The sequence below is a fragment of the Gallus gallus genome, chromosome 4 (genome assembly GCF_016699485.2).
Source record: "Gallus gallus isolate bGalGal1 chromosome 4, bGalGal1.mat.broiler.GRCg7b, whole genome shotgun sequence".
NCBI classification, from domain to species: Eukaryota; Metazoa; Chordata; class Aves; order Galliformes; family Phasianidae; genus Gallus; species Gallus gallus.
Window position 1 is genome coordinate 33,689,017 of NC_052535.1, and position 15,701 is coordinate 33,704,717.

General features: G+C 42.1%; 1 protein-coding gene across 21 annotated transcripts in view; it reads right to left on the minus strand.

Annotated features, from left to right (window-relative positions):
- The window catches only part of CSGALNACT1 (chondroitin sulfate N-acetylgalactosaminyltransferase 1), a 46,668-nt gene extending 30,972 nt beyond the window's left edge, over window positions 1-15,696 (minus strand). For 6 of the 21 annotated variants that reach the window (XM_025150409.3, XM_046941095.1, XM_040699845.2 and 3 more), the window contains exons 1-2: window positions 9,851-10,069; window positions 9,292-9,362 (exon numbers count right to left, since the gene is read on the minus strand). The gene's annotated coding sequence lies outside the window, so the exon portion shown is untranslated. Of the gene's footprint in view, window positions 1-2,017; window positions 2,164-9,291; window positions 9,363-9,759; window positions 10,070-10,288 lie in introns of those variants that run through there. The other 15 variants (XM_046941087.1, XM_046941094.1, XM_046941084.1 and 12 more) reach the window with 11 other exon arrangements.
- Window positions 15,697-15,701: the final 5 nt, after the last annotated feature.

Genomic DNA, 15,701 nt, shown 5'->3' on the forward strand with positions numbered 1-15,701 from the left:
GCAGCAGTGGGGACACCCTGGAACAAGAGGGTTCTCAAACTTGTTGACAACACTTTTGTTCACTTGAATGAACCAGAAGCTTTCCCCGATACAATGCTTTCTTTCTCACAGATGTAGTTACAGGCAGTTTTCAGCCAGAGACTGAGACACACACATTGCACCCATGAAGTAAAAAACCCAACTCAGCCTAAACTTAGAAGAATTTTGCACTGGAGAAAGACTGAAGCTTTTCACTTGTGTTATCACTTGTGTCATATCACTTGTATGAACAATATATTTAATGTTAAGATTTGTGTTACATGAAAGCAAGAGCAGCCTCACAGCAGTTCTAGTTCAGGAGAGTAGCTACCATCCAACTCTAACTGTAGAGGATGTGGATTCCAATGCAGGCTCGCCTTAGCTTCAACTTAGGTGCCACATCAGAAACATCAGCTAGCTTTCCCACCAATAATTACAACAGACTTTCTCTACTGGTAAGTACTCATGTCTTAGCTGCTTTCTGATCTGAAACACCACCACAAATTAGAAATTCTTCCCTTCTAAACTGAAATGCACTCCTGAAGAGACCAAATACATAGTTCACTTTAATCTTGATCACCGACAAGATACAGTGGGGGGGAAGGGGGAAATTAAGACAAAAAAGACCTGAGGAAAACAAAGACTTAACCAGGAAAAAAAAAGGCATAACTCAAAGGAAACTGCCCCATGTGACAGAAATAATGCTATAAATGTGCTCTGAACAACAAGAGCCAAGATCACACTAGAGCCCTATTGTTTGGAAATAAGCCTGCTCTTGAAACAAGCTCTACAAGATTAAATGCAAAAGAATGTCTTTAAAAAGAGCAAAAGCTCACTCACTGCATTGAGGTAACTAAAGCAGAGCACAGCAGAGACTTTCCAAAACACTCCTGTACTTTCTGGGTTACTATGTGCAGGTTCCAGCCTCTCTTCCAGGGCAAAAGTAGCTGTAAATGGGTCTGGAAGACAGCACTGTCTGCTTCTTCATATTTCCAACTGTAGCAAAATCAATAATGATGACACCCACTGTGATTATGTGTTGAAACAGTACAGCCAAGTGCACACGTACTTAAGATAAAAATCACTCTGTGGCTTCTTTCTCTTCACAGACAATAATGGAAATCCAGTCAAGTAACTTCAGCTAGACACTGAGCTTAAAGACATGTGGAACTTAACAACCTAAATCAGACCCTAGTGGTGTGCAAGTTAGTATCATTATGATATTGTATAATACTTCTCCAAAATCTCAGTGTGAAATACAGGAATCCTCTAGAAGGTAGGTTATTTTCCTTCCCTACTGACTACACTATCATCAACTACTACTTTTTCTAATAGAAAGTCCACTTATCCCATATATGAAGGGTGGATAAAGTGCCAACTCCAGAGTTGCCTATGAGAACTGCAGCAAGAAAAGTTAAAGAAGCCTACACTAACATGAAAGCTTTTCCCAAGCTATTTGTATAACAGATTCAAATGACAAGCATTTCTTCATGAGTGAGTAGGACAATTTTTGTCACAAATTACTTCAGTGGTGGCACAGACTCAGGTGACAGGACCTACAGTCACAAATTGGCTCAAATTCTTCAAAGTCACTGGGGTTTTTATTGAGACAGAACAAAGGTGCAAACAGAACTCTGACAAGAAAGAGGAGGGAAGTCTTACTGAGGAGGGCAGTTGGCAGTGGTCCTCCTGGCAGGCTTGATGTTCAGCTGCTAGGATACAATTCCACCAAATGAAAACCACTGCCACCAGCTGACATTCTGGCCCCTGGGCCAGAACACAAAATGCAGCTACATTCACCTAAATAACAGTGCTCAGCAGGAAAAAAAAAACCAAGCCACTCAGACCTGTCCACTTCCCCTTCTTCTTTTTTGGTCACTCAGGACCTGGACTTCCCTCAAAAGCAAGGGCCATTCAACATGCTCAGCCTGGAAGAGGACCAAACTAGCTCTCCCCGTGAAAAGAAACTGTCACGTTATAAAGTTCCCCACAGACTCACCTATTCACTCTCTGGTTGTCTGGAGAAGAATGTACTAGTCAACCAAGATGATGATTTGAATGCATGCAAGGACTCCCTGATGAATTTCTCCCCACCTCTTATTTCCAGAGAGACCTGAAAGTGGCCTTTCAATATGTAACGGGGAGCTGTAAGAAAGAAGGGGACAGACTCTTTAGCAGAGTCTGCGTTGATAGACCAAGGGGAAATGGCTTCAAACTAAAAGAGGGGAGATTTAGGTTGGATATAAGGAAGAAGTTTACAATAATGGTGGTGAGGCACTGAAGGAACAGGCTGCCCAGAGAGGTGGTGGATGCCCCATCCTTGGAGACATTCAAGGTCAGGCTGGACAGGGCTCTGAGCAACCTGCTCAAGCTGTAGGTGTCCCTGATCATAGTAGTGGAGTAGGACTACGTGATCTTTAAGTGTCCCTTCCAACTCAAAAGATTCTACAATTCTGTGATAATTCTCTCCCTTGCTATTTTATGAAAGCTGAAATACCTCTATGGAAATGTACAATATCAAACTTCCAATGGAAAGATTTTAACTCCAGTTGAGAAATCTCAACTACAGTGGAGGATTCCACAGCTTTACAATTCCATGACTTTTTATATAAATACAGTCCCATAACTCATTCATCCTCTTTTCCAGATCTAACTGACTACTTTAGAATCCCATACGAGAAAAGACAACAAGACAGTACCACCAGCCACTCCGCAAGCTGCAGAAGCACAAAGTGGCATGAAATACCAAAGCCTTTTTTAAGAAAGATGCTGGACTGCTGCAGACTGGCACACAGCTTGGACCTCTGAAAAAAAAAAAAATACAGAGTTGTGCTCTGATTCAAGTACTCCTGGAATGGAAAAGACATTGAATAGCCTGCCTGTTTCAATTAACCGTGTTGCTACAGAGTAGCAACAGAGTCCTAGACCAACATAAAGGATGAATGGTTCACAAAATACTTATGGTGGACTTGTCTGCAAGTCACATCATAGCGTTGCAGTAACTAAGTGAAAAATACTTTGTATCGGGGATAGGAGTTAAGAATCAAATAAAGGTGACTTAACCAATACAGCAGAGGGTTACAACAGCGATGCAGAAGCCTTCAGAAAAATGCCTTACAAGGCTGCCATCCTGGGGAAGAAGTGAAATGGAATTTGCTATTTCCTTATTCCTAACTTCACTTTAGAATTTTGTGTATCTTTTGCTGTTAATGTTTAATAGGTTTACAAGTTTCTTTAGCAATGGACAGTGAAGTTTCTTTGACCTAGAGTCTGAAGCTGTAAGCTTTCTAGTACTTCATGGCCATAAAGATTCTAATCAGAATAGAAAAATGGACAACAATCTTAGAAAAAAAAATAAAAAGCTTTGCTACCAGATGAGCCTATTTTCACCATCCCAAGCAAACAAAATATAGAGGGGGTAAGAAAATCACAGTCCTACAGCAACTGGAAAAATCTCTTACGTACCCTTAGATCTCTAACCAAAAAAAGCCTACATTTTCCTTGGGCACACCTCACTTGCCAACCTGTGCTAACCAAGAAAAACCACCACCTCTGTGGAAGAGCTGCTTTTTGCACATCTGCCCCCCCAGCATTTCCTGCAAAAGGCACATTACGGCATCCCCTGCAGCTCTGACTCTCCTGGCACATGCCCCAATCCTCGGAATCGCTGGCAAACAAGTTATTACAGCACCCTTCTTCAGCATCTTTTACCTGGCAGATATGGCAAAAGGCACATCTAGAATCAGGGGAGAAAGTTGAAATCATATTTGGACAAGTGCACACATCTAAAAAAAAACAGGGCTATTGACTCTTTATAATACTTACAAGAGATGTTAAGATGTGCTCTCAAAACACTTTTTCATGCACTTGACATCTGCAACAAACCATTTTCTTGGTAAAGTTAATTCCTGAGCATTTCAGAGTGAAGCATTATTTTCCTTTTTCTAATGCTGTGAAGTTTTCCTTTCATTCCTTCAACATTACATAAGTGCTTTTCATTTCCTGAACAAATCTCAGAGAAAGCCGGGATATTTGTGAATAGCTTATTAATTCATTCATAAATCTAAATATTTGGCTCATTTGAGCATGAGAACACTTCAGGATCCCATCAGTGCATTTTCTCAGAACCCGCCTTACACTGTTCTGTGAACTGGAAGATAAGTGACCCATTCTTCAGGCTGTTTTCTGTCCCTTGTCTCTACATCAGTTTCTGAGCTAGTAACCACCACTTTGATAATAAATGCAACCTAAAATCTCTCTATTTCATTACGTTTAAGTTTGCTATGATTTGAGTCAATATTCTCATTTTTTTTATATACTCCTCTTAATTTTTTTTTTAATAGCAAATTGATGAGAGAAAAGGGCAGGCAATGTGTTCAGCAATACGCACTACTGCGTATGGTGCCAATAGCTTTCTACATACAAAGCTAATTCAAAATCTCTTCCCTGAGCACGAGAGGCTTCACTTTCTCACACACACACACAAAAATTCCCTGTTAAAAGTGTGCTTCGAAACTGTTGCTTCTGTTTTCAGACTACTCTAACTGAAAAGCAGTGGTTTTCTTACGTACAGGCTCCACATTAAAAGCACACACAGGAAAGACTGTTTCATGTGTCAGAGTAAAACCTCTCTTTTCCAAATCCATGCAGCTCAAAGCTTCCCACTGTGAAGGATGTCAGTACCTATGTGTTCACTGTAAATGTTAATGAAAACATGAGTTGTAGGATACAGAAAGGCAAAGATCCCAAATACAGAAAGCCACGTTCTGAGAGAAGGATGACGTTGTCTGAACTGGATGAGTTAAAACCTAACAGCCCTAGCAGGGACTGCCTAACTGCTATAATAAAAGGTCAATAACACTAACAATGCATCCTTCATAACTAGAAGACCCTTTATTCCAGCACTGATCGATTAACATTGATTTCTGGCACATGTAATGCTATTGAAGTTAAGATCACCATGGCCAGCACTTCTACAGCTATCTTTTCCCATATAGGTTCACAGAGAAAAATGCATGCTGTGAGTTAAGTAAGGACTAAAAAATAAAAACCACACCTTTAGGACGGAACACTCCATGTTACATACTCCCAGATGTAGTGAAAGCAGCAGTCTGTAGTAGAAATGGCAGTACAGGAGATGCAGTATCTTGCCTCTCACCATTTGCACCTCCGCTAACTGTGAGAGGGAATTGGGCATTGCTTTGCTAAGTCATCCCACTACGCACAACACAACAGTAAGAGCATTCCCTCAAAGCCTGAGCAACGTTACAGATGATTAACGCCGCTATCTGGAGGCAGGCTTTTGGCTTTGGAAACTGAGACCTAGTCTCTCACCCTGCAGAGAAAGAGAACAGGATTATTTAGTTGAAGAACTGACAACTATTTATAGCTTTAATTTTTAAAAAACCTTTCTCAGAAATACCAAGCCAGAAGCCAATTGCTACCTCAACCCTTTCCAGTAGGAAAAATTCCCAGGAGTCTTCGCACACTGTTCCAAGGTTGCTGGAGTGCATATTATTCCACATCATCTTGCCAGTAATTCACAGGGCCACTTTCAGTCACACGGTGGAGAGGAAAAAGGAAAAAATTCCTTTCTTCTCCCCTCAGGATTTCACTTCCATAACATTTCTATCAGTCCTCTGCTATTCTTTTGTTTATGAATAGCAGGGTGATGCCCACACCCAAATAGCCGGTTTATGTCTACCTGTTATCAAGTCATGAAACACGTTATCAAGTCAACATGAAGACTACAACTACTCATCTAAACAGAAGGAAGCCCACTTCATCCCAGGTACACACCTGGAAATGAAAGTCCTATCTACTTGCTAACAAAGATGAAAACTTTTTCCCACTGTTTCCCCCCACACCTTATCTTCTTGCCTAGCTCACAGACATCACTAGTGTGAAAGTGCTTACTTGGATGCTCAAGTTTTTCCATGCAGCCCAGTTGTTTCTACTACTTTCCTACCACCACTCCCATAAGGTCGGCCTTCTCTTGAGCTGGGAGCAGGCCACCAACTAAGCTGGCTGAATGGCTAGATACCTTCTGTGGCTCTGCAGAAAACCTCAGAGTTTAAGGCAAGTCAAAGATCTAAGCCATGTTTAACGCTGCTTGTACAATGCTGATGATGTACAATGCTCTTATGAACATTCATCTCATTGGCTTTCATGGCTTAGCATGGAACCAAGTTAGCATATTACAATCTAGCTTAAATACATAAACCTGTTGAAGAAGAACCAGAAAACAGAATCCAAACAACTGCTCTAAAACAAAGAAACTGAGCTAGTGACTGCAAAAAAAAAAAAAAAAAAAAACAAAGAAAAAGAAAGAAAAGAAAGAAAGAAAATAGAAGTTATTGCTTTCAGTGTAAGGAATGTAGAAAGGTAAAACCAGAACTGCATATTCATTTCTTCCGTAGGTTCTAGTAAAAGAAAGGAACCATGTGGCCTGGGTTGTCTTTGACAATCTATGAAGGTGATGCAAACAGTCCACAATCCTCTTTTTCAGCCCACGTAGTTAGCATGCAGTTTGAAGTGTCTGCACTGCTGGACCTTCAAAGCAAAGGCTCAAAATAAGTACTCCTGGAAAAAAGCAAAACCAATCCGCAAAACTTCATGGTTGATTTTTTTCCCCATACCCATCAGTCACCAGAAAATTCACAGCAGGTATCCATATGAGAATATCACAATTAAGAATTCCGAGCACAGTGCCTGCTTGTTGTGTCTACTTCCTAATGAATCCCTCAGCAAATATTACCTATAGCCGTAGCCTAAATGAGTACTCAGTGAAACAGTAAGAGTGGAAACCTGCTCCTAAGGCCTTAACTTTTTAGGCCTTTTTTGCAGCTGAGATGCAACAAATAAAACTTTTTCAGCTTAATAAACAGGCTGGTGGTATTTCTTGAAGCAGATGCTGACAACTGTCACTGAGTTCTTTAAGCTCCCTAGAGGCTGTGGAAATGTTCAGGGTATGGTATTTTTATCTCAGTCTTTATTCTTGAGCCTAAATGCAATCAAGCTGCAATGAAAGGGTCCCACTCAATTGCGTGAATAAGCAAAACCACTGGAGTTCAGGCAGGCCCTCCAGCAGCATGGCATTCTGCCAAAGGCCTCTCTTCAGACCAAGACATGACTTCAGACATGACTCGTTATTAGTAATATTATAACAGTGCCGAGAGGCCCTCACAGAGGCTGCATTCACACAGCCAGTCTAACGTGCACACAAGATAGTCTTCATCAATATTTATGCCCTGATAAAGGGAAAGCTAACTTACGACGTGTGCAACAGATCCATTTCCACCTATTCACCAGTCCTTAAGCTGTTCAGTTTGTGCTCCACAAGTCTAACTAACCAGCAACACGTAGCTCTGTGCTACTTTCTGTTCAGCAGCCCTCTGTTTTATGTACTTCTACCTGTAACATTTCTCAGAACTGAGCGTTTCTCCACTTCCCTTCATCTCTTTGCATGACATTCCCCTCTGACCACTCTGCCAGTAGAGATAGTTCTACTTTCTTCAAGAGAAAGTGACAGACCAGGCCCCTAGGGTAATAGAACACGTGCCCAGATGACAGTGCTCAGGGGAAATACACCAAGCTGCGAGCCCTGCTACACTGTCCAGGCCAATGCTGGCATCACACATCAAGAGAAATATCTTTTGGTTGACTGCAAGAAGCATGCAATTCAGTAAGATACCACAGCATATGCTCCAGGCCCAAAGATCCCAAGAAACGCAGCAAGACAATGTCAGCTCCCCTCCTTCTTCCCCACAAACACCTTCTGGCAAAGCAATGCCCAATACACACAGATAAAAATCACAGATGGTATCTCATTCATTGACAACGGTTTCAGTAAATGTGCTATACAATACAGCATTATTTTACTGCATTGCTTCATTTTATGATTTTTAAGGCAAAGTCAACTTGAAATAGTTTCAGTTGCAGCAAATAAGCTTTATAATAGTGGAAAATGGGTTCCAGACCTAAGTTGCGTGTTCACACTGTGGGAGGATTTGTAACTCCCAAAAACAGATGTCAGAAAATGCTCATATCTGGTGTGATGCTGACTGAATAAAGTTGACCTTCAATGGGTTTTAAAACCACCTTTGAATGAATTTATTCATTTGAGAAAATTATAAATGCTTGAAGTGTTATTATTCCAAGATTAGTTCACTGTAGCTCTCTAACTCCACTCCTTATTTCTGATTCCGTACCCCATCCTACGTGAAAAGCCTCCCAACAAACCATTGAGGCAGATCTCCAAAGTGGAGCCAACACTATTTGGAATTCAAACAACGAAAGTTTCAGAGATGTGAAAAGCCAAACTAGATTTAGAATGATTTTCTAAATGAAAAAGGCTTCCTGTATCTGCAGTATAGTATTGTCTGCCTTAAAATATGCTTTTCCTTTTAAGAGATGCCACAAAGATTCAAGCAAACTGATTTAAATGCAATGAATCATAAGAATTGTACCCATCCTACAGAAGAAGGAAGAAGAAAAATTAACCTTCCCCGAATGGCAACATCTTAAATGGCTTGAAAAGAAACAAAGGAGTGGCAGTACTTTCTAATTCCCCAGACACGAATTAGAAGTCACAAACAGCAGCGTCCCATACAAATTCCATCTTCAGTGCTGCTGCAAATGGCCAATGTTGCAGTGACACCTTTCAGCTGAACTGATTATAAGAGTGATTTAACACTGCAGTGTGATGAACTCCCCATAACAGGCAGCATTAAGTAGATAAGGAGATAAACAACATGATAGGAATCAATATTTTTCTATTCTTTTTTAATTAAAGTACTGTTAAATAAAGAATACACTAATAGTGCACTGCACATTTGAAAACAATTCTGCTTAAGTTAAACATTACCATAAAAGTCATCAACTTACGAGGAAAGTGATTCACAGTGGAAATCATTTCTAACTCAGTTTAGTAAAGTTTGTGTAACAATTGCCTGCCCAGGGAAAGAAACCCACTCACTTACAGACTTAATGGGGTAATATTAGAGGAGAAAACCAAAGCAATTACCAGAATGATACATCGTTAATCCGGGGTACACGAGCTAATAAAAACACAGACATACATATAATTGGTACTGATGAAATAATACAGGGTTGTAAGCATCACAGACAATAAACCATTTAGTGACAAATATTCATATTATATCAATGAGAAAAATAAACAGCAACAGGATAAATTTAGTGACTACATGTGAAAGAAACACTGCTTCTGCTTCATGTTCTCATTTCAGACATAGGGAAAGAGGATCGCCTTACCTCAAAAACACAGCCTGAAGAGAGACATCAATACCATATCCACATCCTTTCTTAGTTCTCTCAATAGCGATCTAAGACGACAGACAAAACAGCAAGTAAGTGTCTTCCCTGCAAACAGCACGTGCTCAGGGGGCAGCACGCTGCCCAGTAAAGCATGCTGAAAATAAGTTCAAAAGGAAAAAAATCACCACCACCACACACACACAGAAAAAAATCCTTTCAAAATAAAAGAGCAAAGAAGTCGATATTTGAAGCTGCCAGTAAGGTTTATTACATTTTGAAGGAACCAATAATTCAATTATATAGGCATAACTGGGATGTGACCTTACTATTTTCAGTAAAATATTGATTTGGTTTATTTGTCTACAGAATAAGGACGGCAAATTCATCTGCACAGAACTCAGACACGAAAGACCTGAAAAGATCCCCACCCCTGTAGTAAGCTCACATGGGCTCAAATGATACAACCTTGCTCACTCACTTTTTCCTCCAGAAGGACAGCGCTTCCTAAAGCTACACTCAAATGTTAAATGCTTTGGTCAAGAGTTCATCCACTGACCTGCAAAGAAAGCCTTGTGTTCAGCTCCAACATTTTCTAACAGCAAACAATATATAAAAAAAATGGTTTCACGGAATGAACTGTTAAAAAAAGAAAATCCTCACATAAGCTTTCCCCGAGGGGGAAGAAATATCCACAAGGTTTAAATTGGCCAGGCGGATTTAAGAGGAAGCGGAAAAAAAAAAGCAGCTCTTTCTGTTGCGTCAAAGAGCCCACTGTGCAATAGGAACAGTGAGCAGAGTTGTTAAACTGGCAAGCTTCTGCTGAAGACAGCTTTTCAATATGCTCTCAGCATCGTCTCCCAGGGCTGGCTGGAGACAGTCCCACTCCTCTTATATGAGCTATGCTCCTTCAAGAGGCAATTGCTCTTAAGGACAGTTTCTATAAACATGCTGTTCAACTGGTTTTGCTGCACAATGAGGGTAATTAGACACATACCTGCATTCACATCCCAGAATTTCACGTTCTTGGGGGAAATGCAGGCATATTTAAAGAGGCGACCATCAGCCCAGCTTAAGAGCAGGATGCTGTTGATGACAGATTGCCAGCTAGAACTCTGTTCTCCGCTTACACCATTCAGTGTGCTGTTAGAAAGCAGATTTGAAAGACAGTACTGACAGAGAAAACCTCAGTGTGACTCCATTGGGATGCTGTAGTCCAAGCAGCGTTCGCTGATTCAAGGAACTCAGTAGTCATGTGCTGCTGACTACCTCTGTGTGTACTGCAGAGCTGTGGTTATGAAGGGTGAGTTAATGGCCCCTGCTGGCAATGACCACTGCATGGCTGAAGACAACAGAGGCTGAGGCAGTGTATTTACTGTGAGGAGAGCATGGGAACCGAGCAGCCTGGCTAGAGGTGAACAGAGCCACAGCCATCAGCATGCGCAAGGATTTGCTACACAAACCTCCGCATACAAGAAAACCACCCTGTATCCCTTCTTCCACAATCACTGCAGACCTAAGCAAAGGCATTTAGAGCACAGGTTGACCTACTCCAGCATGTCTTCATCTGATCAGCTGAACTGCATTCTGTGCTTCTCTAACTATAAAGGGAAACTAGGATGACTTCTCAAAAGAAAGAAGAAGGTTCCAGACACCAACACACTGAGGTGAATACCACGCCAAGTGACAAGGCCGTGCACACCTGTTAGATGTGTGCAGAAAGAACCTGCAAGGAGCAGAAGGATAGAACAGGTCACAGACCCTGCTGCAAATACAAACCAAGGAGCAGGCTATTCAGCACAACTGCAGATTAAAAGCACTTTTAAAAGCAGGACAAACATATGGCTGGATAGATTATTATTATTTCTAGATCTTTCAGAATTGCCACAGAGATACTAAGAGCCCAAACGCGGGGGGAAAGCAGCAGTAGAAAAGGAAATATGTCCAGGAGATAAATCCACCCTGTGTTATTCCTCTATTAATACGTCTTCTACAGGAAGAGCCTACCCATCTGTTTCAGTTGCTTTGAGGTTAAAATGAAATCCTCCCTTAAGAAGTGTTTTCATAAGGAGCAGAACACTTTTTTTTTTGGATAAAGTACAATTCATTTACATATGAAAGATGGCATTTTCTAAGCCTTGGCCCTGTTAACTGAATGCAAAGTCCCTTTTGTGCACCAGAGATGCAGTCGGAGTGCTGCGATGCTCTGCTCACACCACGCCCGGACGACTTACCCCTTGCCAAGCTCCAGCTGTAGTGCCATTTGAGTCACGCGAGCGTATCTTCAGCACTGTGAGTGTGGTGATTAATAATCTCGTCCACACCGCAGGGAACAGAACCAAGTCTGGTTCAACGTCCCAGAGCTAACAGCTAGACGAGCGTTCTAACATCTCTCATAATAATAACACCCACTCTTAAGACTAACTAAATCTTCCCCACTATAAATACAGATTGCATGCAGCTCAGTGCTGTCATACTGCAGGCTGAAGGAAACTGATTCCATTTGCTCAGTCTGAAATGGATTTTTGGTTCATCTTGGGGCTGTAAAAGTGCACTTATTTGCACTGTGAGCATGTGGCTATACTAGATGCCCTCCTGATGTCCTTTGCAACCTAAATTATTATGATTCAGTTAAAATCAGGCCAATTAACAAGAACTGCTTTCAGCTATTACAGAAATGAAGTGGACTGTGGCCAACTCTAGCATTTCAATCTCTTGAATTTGGATTCAATTCTAAAGACTACAGACAGCCCCAGAACCAGAGACCTCTGTTCCATCATCTCATGAGAAGCCACCAGATCTACTGAACAACATACACTTGTATTGACATTGCCATCTGTCATCAACAGATACCAGCCTACAGAGAGCTGCACTGGATCCCCACAGTCCCATGCAGTCCCACTCATGGATTCCCAGACTCCTTTTACTCTTCTTTCTGGTTCATCACTCAGCAGTTTAGTCTACTACCTTTCCCAACAAGGGTGAGATAAGATACTTGGTGTCAGCCTCAAATTCTCAGTCCCTGGCAGCCTAGACACCTCTCAGCTACAGGAAATTGCTCTGCACAAAGCCAATGGACACCAAAATGGTTAACGAAACATCTTCTGCACAATCTCTAACTTCTGTGCAGACCACATTAGTGTCTGAAAAACCCCCTTCTCCGAGGCCTCACTTGAAATACTAAGGAAATTTATGCTAGTCAGATCTTTTCAATATTGATACAACAGCTTTAGAGAGGAAAGCAGATCTGAGTTTGCCCATGCCAAAACCAGCCTTTATCTCTATAGGCCTAAAGAATGCACGCAGGACAATAGTTACCAGGTAAGCCAGCAAAGAATGGATAACCATCTGCTGGGATTACACCAAGGCAGAAATTCAGGAAGTGGAGAATGACAACACAAAGCACTCTGCCACTATTCAGTGCCACCTTAACACCTTCTGAACATTCTGTATTGATTGGAGGGTCACAGCCGCATTCAGAGTCTCAGCTGTAAGCCCAGACAACTGGATGCACTATGCTCAAGGTCTGCAATACCTTTGCACACCACGTCCCTGCACTTGCATCAGCAACACTGCCTGAATCCCCCACACTTGATCTTTGCCACTGACACCTTCAAGAAACAGGACAGTCTTCCCAGGCAACACCAACCTTCACAGCATCAGATGACTAACACGCTTTGAGGTCAGCACTGTCTGTTTCCTGCTACAGCAGATCACAAAGCCTCTTCCTGTTAAACAAGGCTTATGTAGGCATTCCGGCTGGGACCCACATTCCTGCAGGAAGGAGACTGTGCACACTTCCAGTCAGATGGCTAAGATATTGAGACCTTCAGCGTGCCCTGCATTGTTCACATCCAAACAGGACAGTCTGTATTGGGAAATTTACTTGGGAAAGCCACTCCAGGTGGGGAGGAAGAATCAGGTCTCAACCTGACGGGACCAGCCCAGCCCTGCCACCAGCTACAGACTTGGGATAGAAGATGAGTACACCAAGCCACTGGCACACCAGTGGTTCCAGTTCAGCACAGTAATAGCCCTAAACCACAGAATCGTAGGGGTTGGAAGGGCCCTCTAGAGATGGAACCCACTAACCTGCTCAGCTAAAACCAATAGCTTCTATTCTCAGCAACCTCAAATGCAAGTCCTATTGTGATGTGGTAGAGACTCAGTACCCATATTTTTGGAACTGTCATTATTCCATGCCCTATTCCGATTTCCTCCTGCTGTGCTACCAGATGCTGACTTCTAGCTACAAGAAATTATCACGGTAATAACTACGATTCTCCAAAAAACAGTGTTCCCTTTCCTCTTACACAAGAAAAGAAAAGTATTGTTTCTTACTCTGATATCACTAAACCCAACGCTCTAAATTCTCTTGATTAAAAAGAGCTACATCTTGCTTTTATGACTCCTTATGAAACTCATCCAAAGTCACGATTTCTGTCTAGCTGGTACCTGAGTGTAGTTCTGCAGCAGGTATATAGCAGGGGACTCCTCGCACACCCCTTCTTCAAAAGCAGCTTCTGATACCCACTATCCTCCTGGTGCCTCTTGTGGCATCCTAATCCCAGCCTCACAAGCAGCACAGAACAAGCCAGGACCACTCACCCTATCAGTCCTTCCCCAGGCAGTTAATGAAGAGACAATACACATTGCTGTGTTTTGAGCCCAAAAAAGTAAAATGCCATCCCACAGCAGCCTGTAACAGGCTGTTGGTTGGATAGTAGAGGCAGGAAAGAAAGATGAGGAAGTGTTCTGCATCCGTTTCAAGAGCAACAGCAGTCTTTCTACTGTGGCTCTGTCACCTCTGAATGGTGCATTAATTACCCATTTCGTGCTCTTTCAAATTGCAACTGATGAGCATATGGCAAGATAGCTGAGAGAAGGGTCAAAGAACAGGATCTTGCACTCACTGCTGGGTACTGATAAACTGACAGGGTCAATTGCTTTCAACAAGACAATCCTGTAACAATTTCTCATTGCATTTGTTAGCACAGCAGCAGGAAATCAGAATGGGGTATGAAATAACAACAGTTTCATGTCAGGCTAAAATCAGCTCTCTCCTTCAGAGAGCAGAGCCCTTGCAAGCACACCTCTTCCTGAAGGTTGCAGTTTATATACATCTTTATATACAGGTTCCCTTCCACAAGGCCAACACTGAGAGGCCAGAGAGTGAAACAAATGTAGGATTCACACCCAAAAAGCATGGGCGGTTCCTCACACAATGCTGGCAGTGGCTTTGATGTAGGAGGAATTAGCAGCAGCAGGGAGAGAAGGAGAGAAGTCAAATTCCCAGCACTTGGATGACTCCATTCTCAACCCAAAAAAGACACCAGGGACTCCACATTTCCCCCAAACTTCAAATCTCTGGCAGCCTACTTTTTCACCTGCACCAGAATAGCAAGAGGATCTGCAGACATTATAAACAGCTAAGAATGAGGCAAAAATGCATCAGTCGATAAAGCAGAAAGACAAGGATGTTACCCCTTATCTGCTATAAAGACTAAGCATCTGTTTTAACTTTTTACTAAAGGTCTTTGCACTTAGGAGACAATCCACATGGACTTAAGCACTGCAGTTCACAAGAACAAAGTCTATAAGGTCTGTCGCCACATCAAAAATGAACGGCCTACTTGAAAGGAATAAATAAAATGATAAGGTTGAAAAAGTTTACTGCCAGATAAGGAACAGGAACACTTGCATATAATCAAGCATCTTAGCACTGAACACCATAAACTACAGATAAGCAAATCTCTTAAATCGCTGAAGGTCAGGAGAGCTTATGAAGAGAAAAAGCTCTGCTCTGGAGTCACTCTACTGGTGGTTACCTTAGTCCTAAACTACAAGTGCCTTTTACCAGAGGTGCAAGGGCCTGGACCTTTATAAAGTGCTTTGATTTACAGCAGTATCAACTTCAAAAAGGGCACTGCCGTGTTGTAAACTCAATGGATTTTAGGTCAGTTGACTCCTGCTACCATTACATTCAAGACACCACTCACAAAACTAAAAAAAAAGAGGAGCCCTTAAGCCTGGCTCACCCGCTGCTCTATCTACTGTCACACTAGTTCTAAAATACTGATGCAAAGTATCACAAAATTCCTTACAAGCCACAAGTTTGGAGAGCCTAAACTGCTCCCTGAGCTATGTAAAAGTACTTCAATCCTCCCTATCCATACAAGTCCTCTTAATTCCCACTTTCCTACTACAGATACATCTTCTGACCCTCAGCCTACCTCAGCCCACACACAATAAGGTCCCTATACCTCACTAGCCCCTGTGCAACACAAAGACCCCTCAAGGGCCTATAAAGAAGGCAAAAAAAAGGCCGGCGGAGCACAGTTAACTTCGCCAAGAACCCTGGAACGATCCCACAAAATGGCGGCTCCCGCGCACGCCCTGAGCCCCGCGTC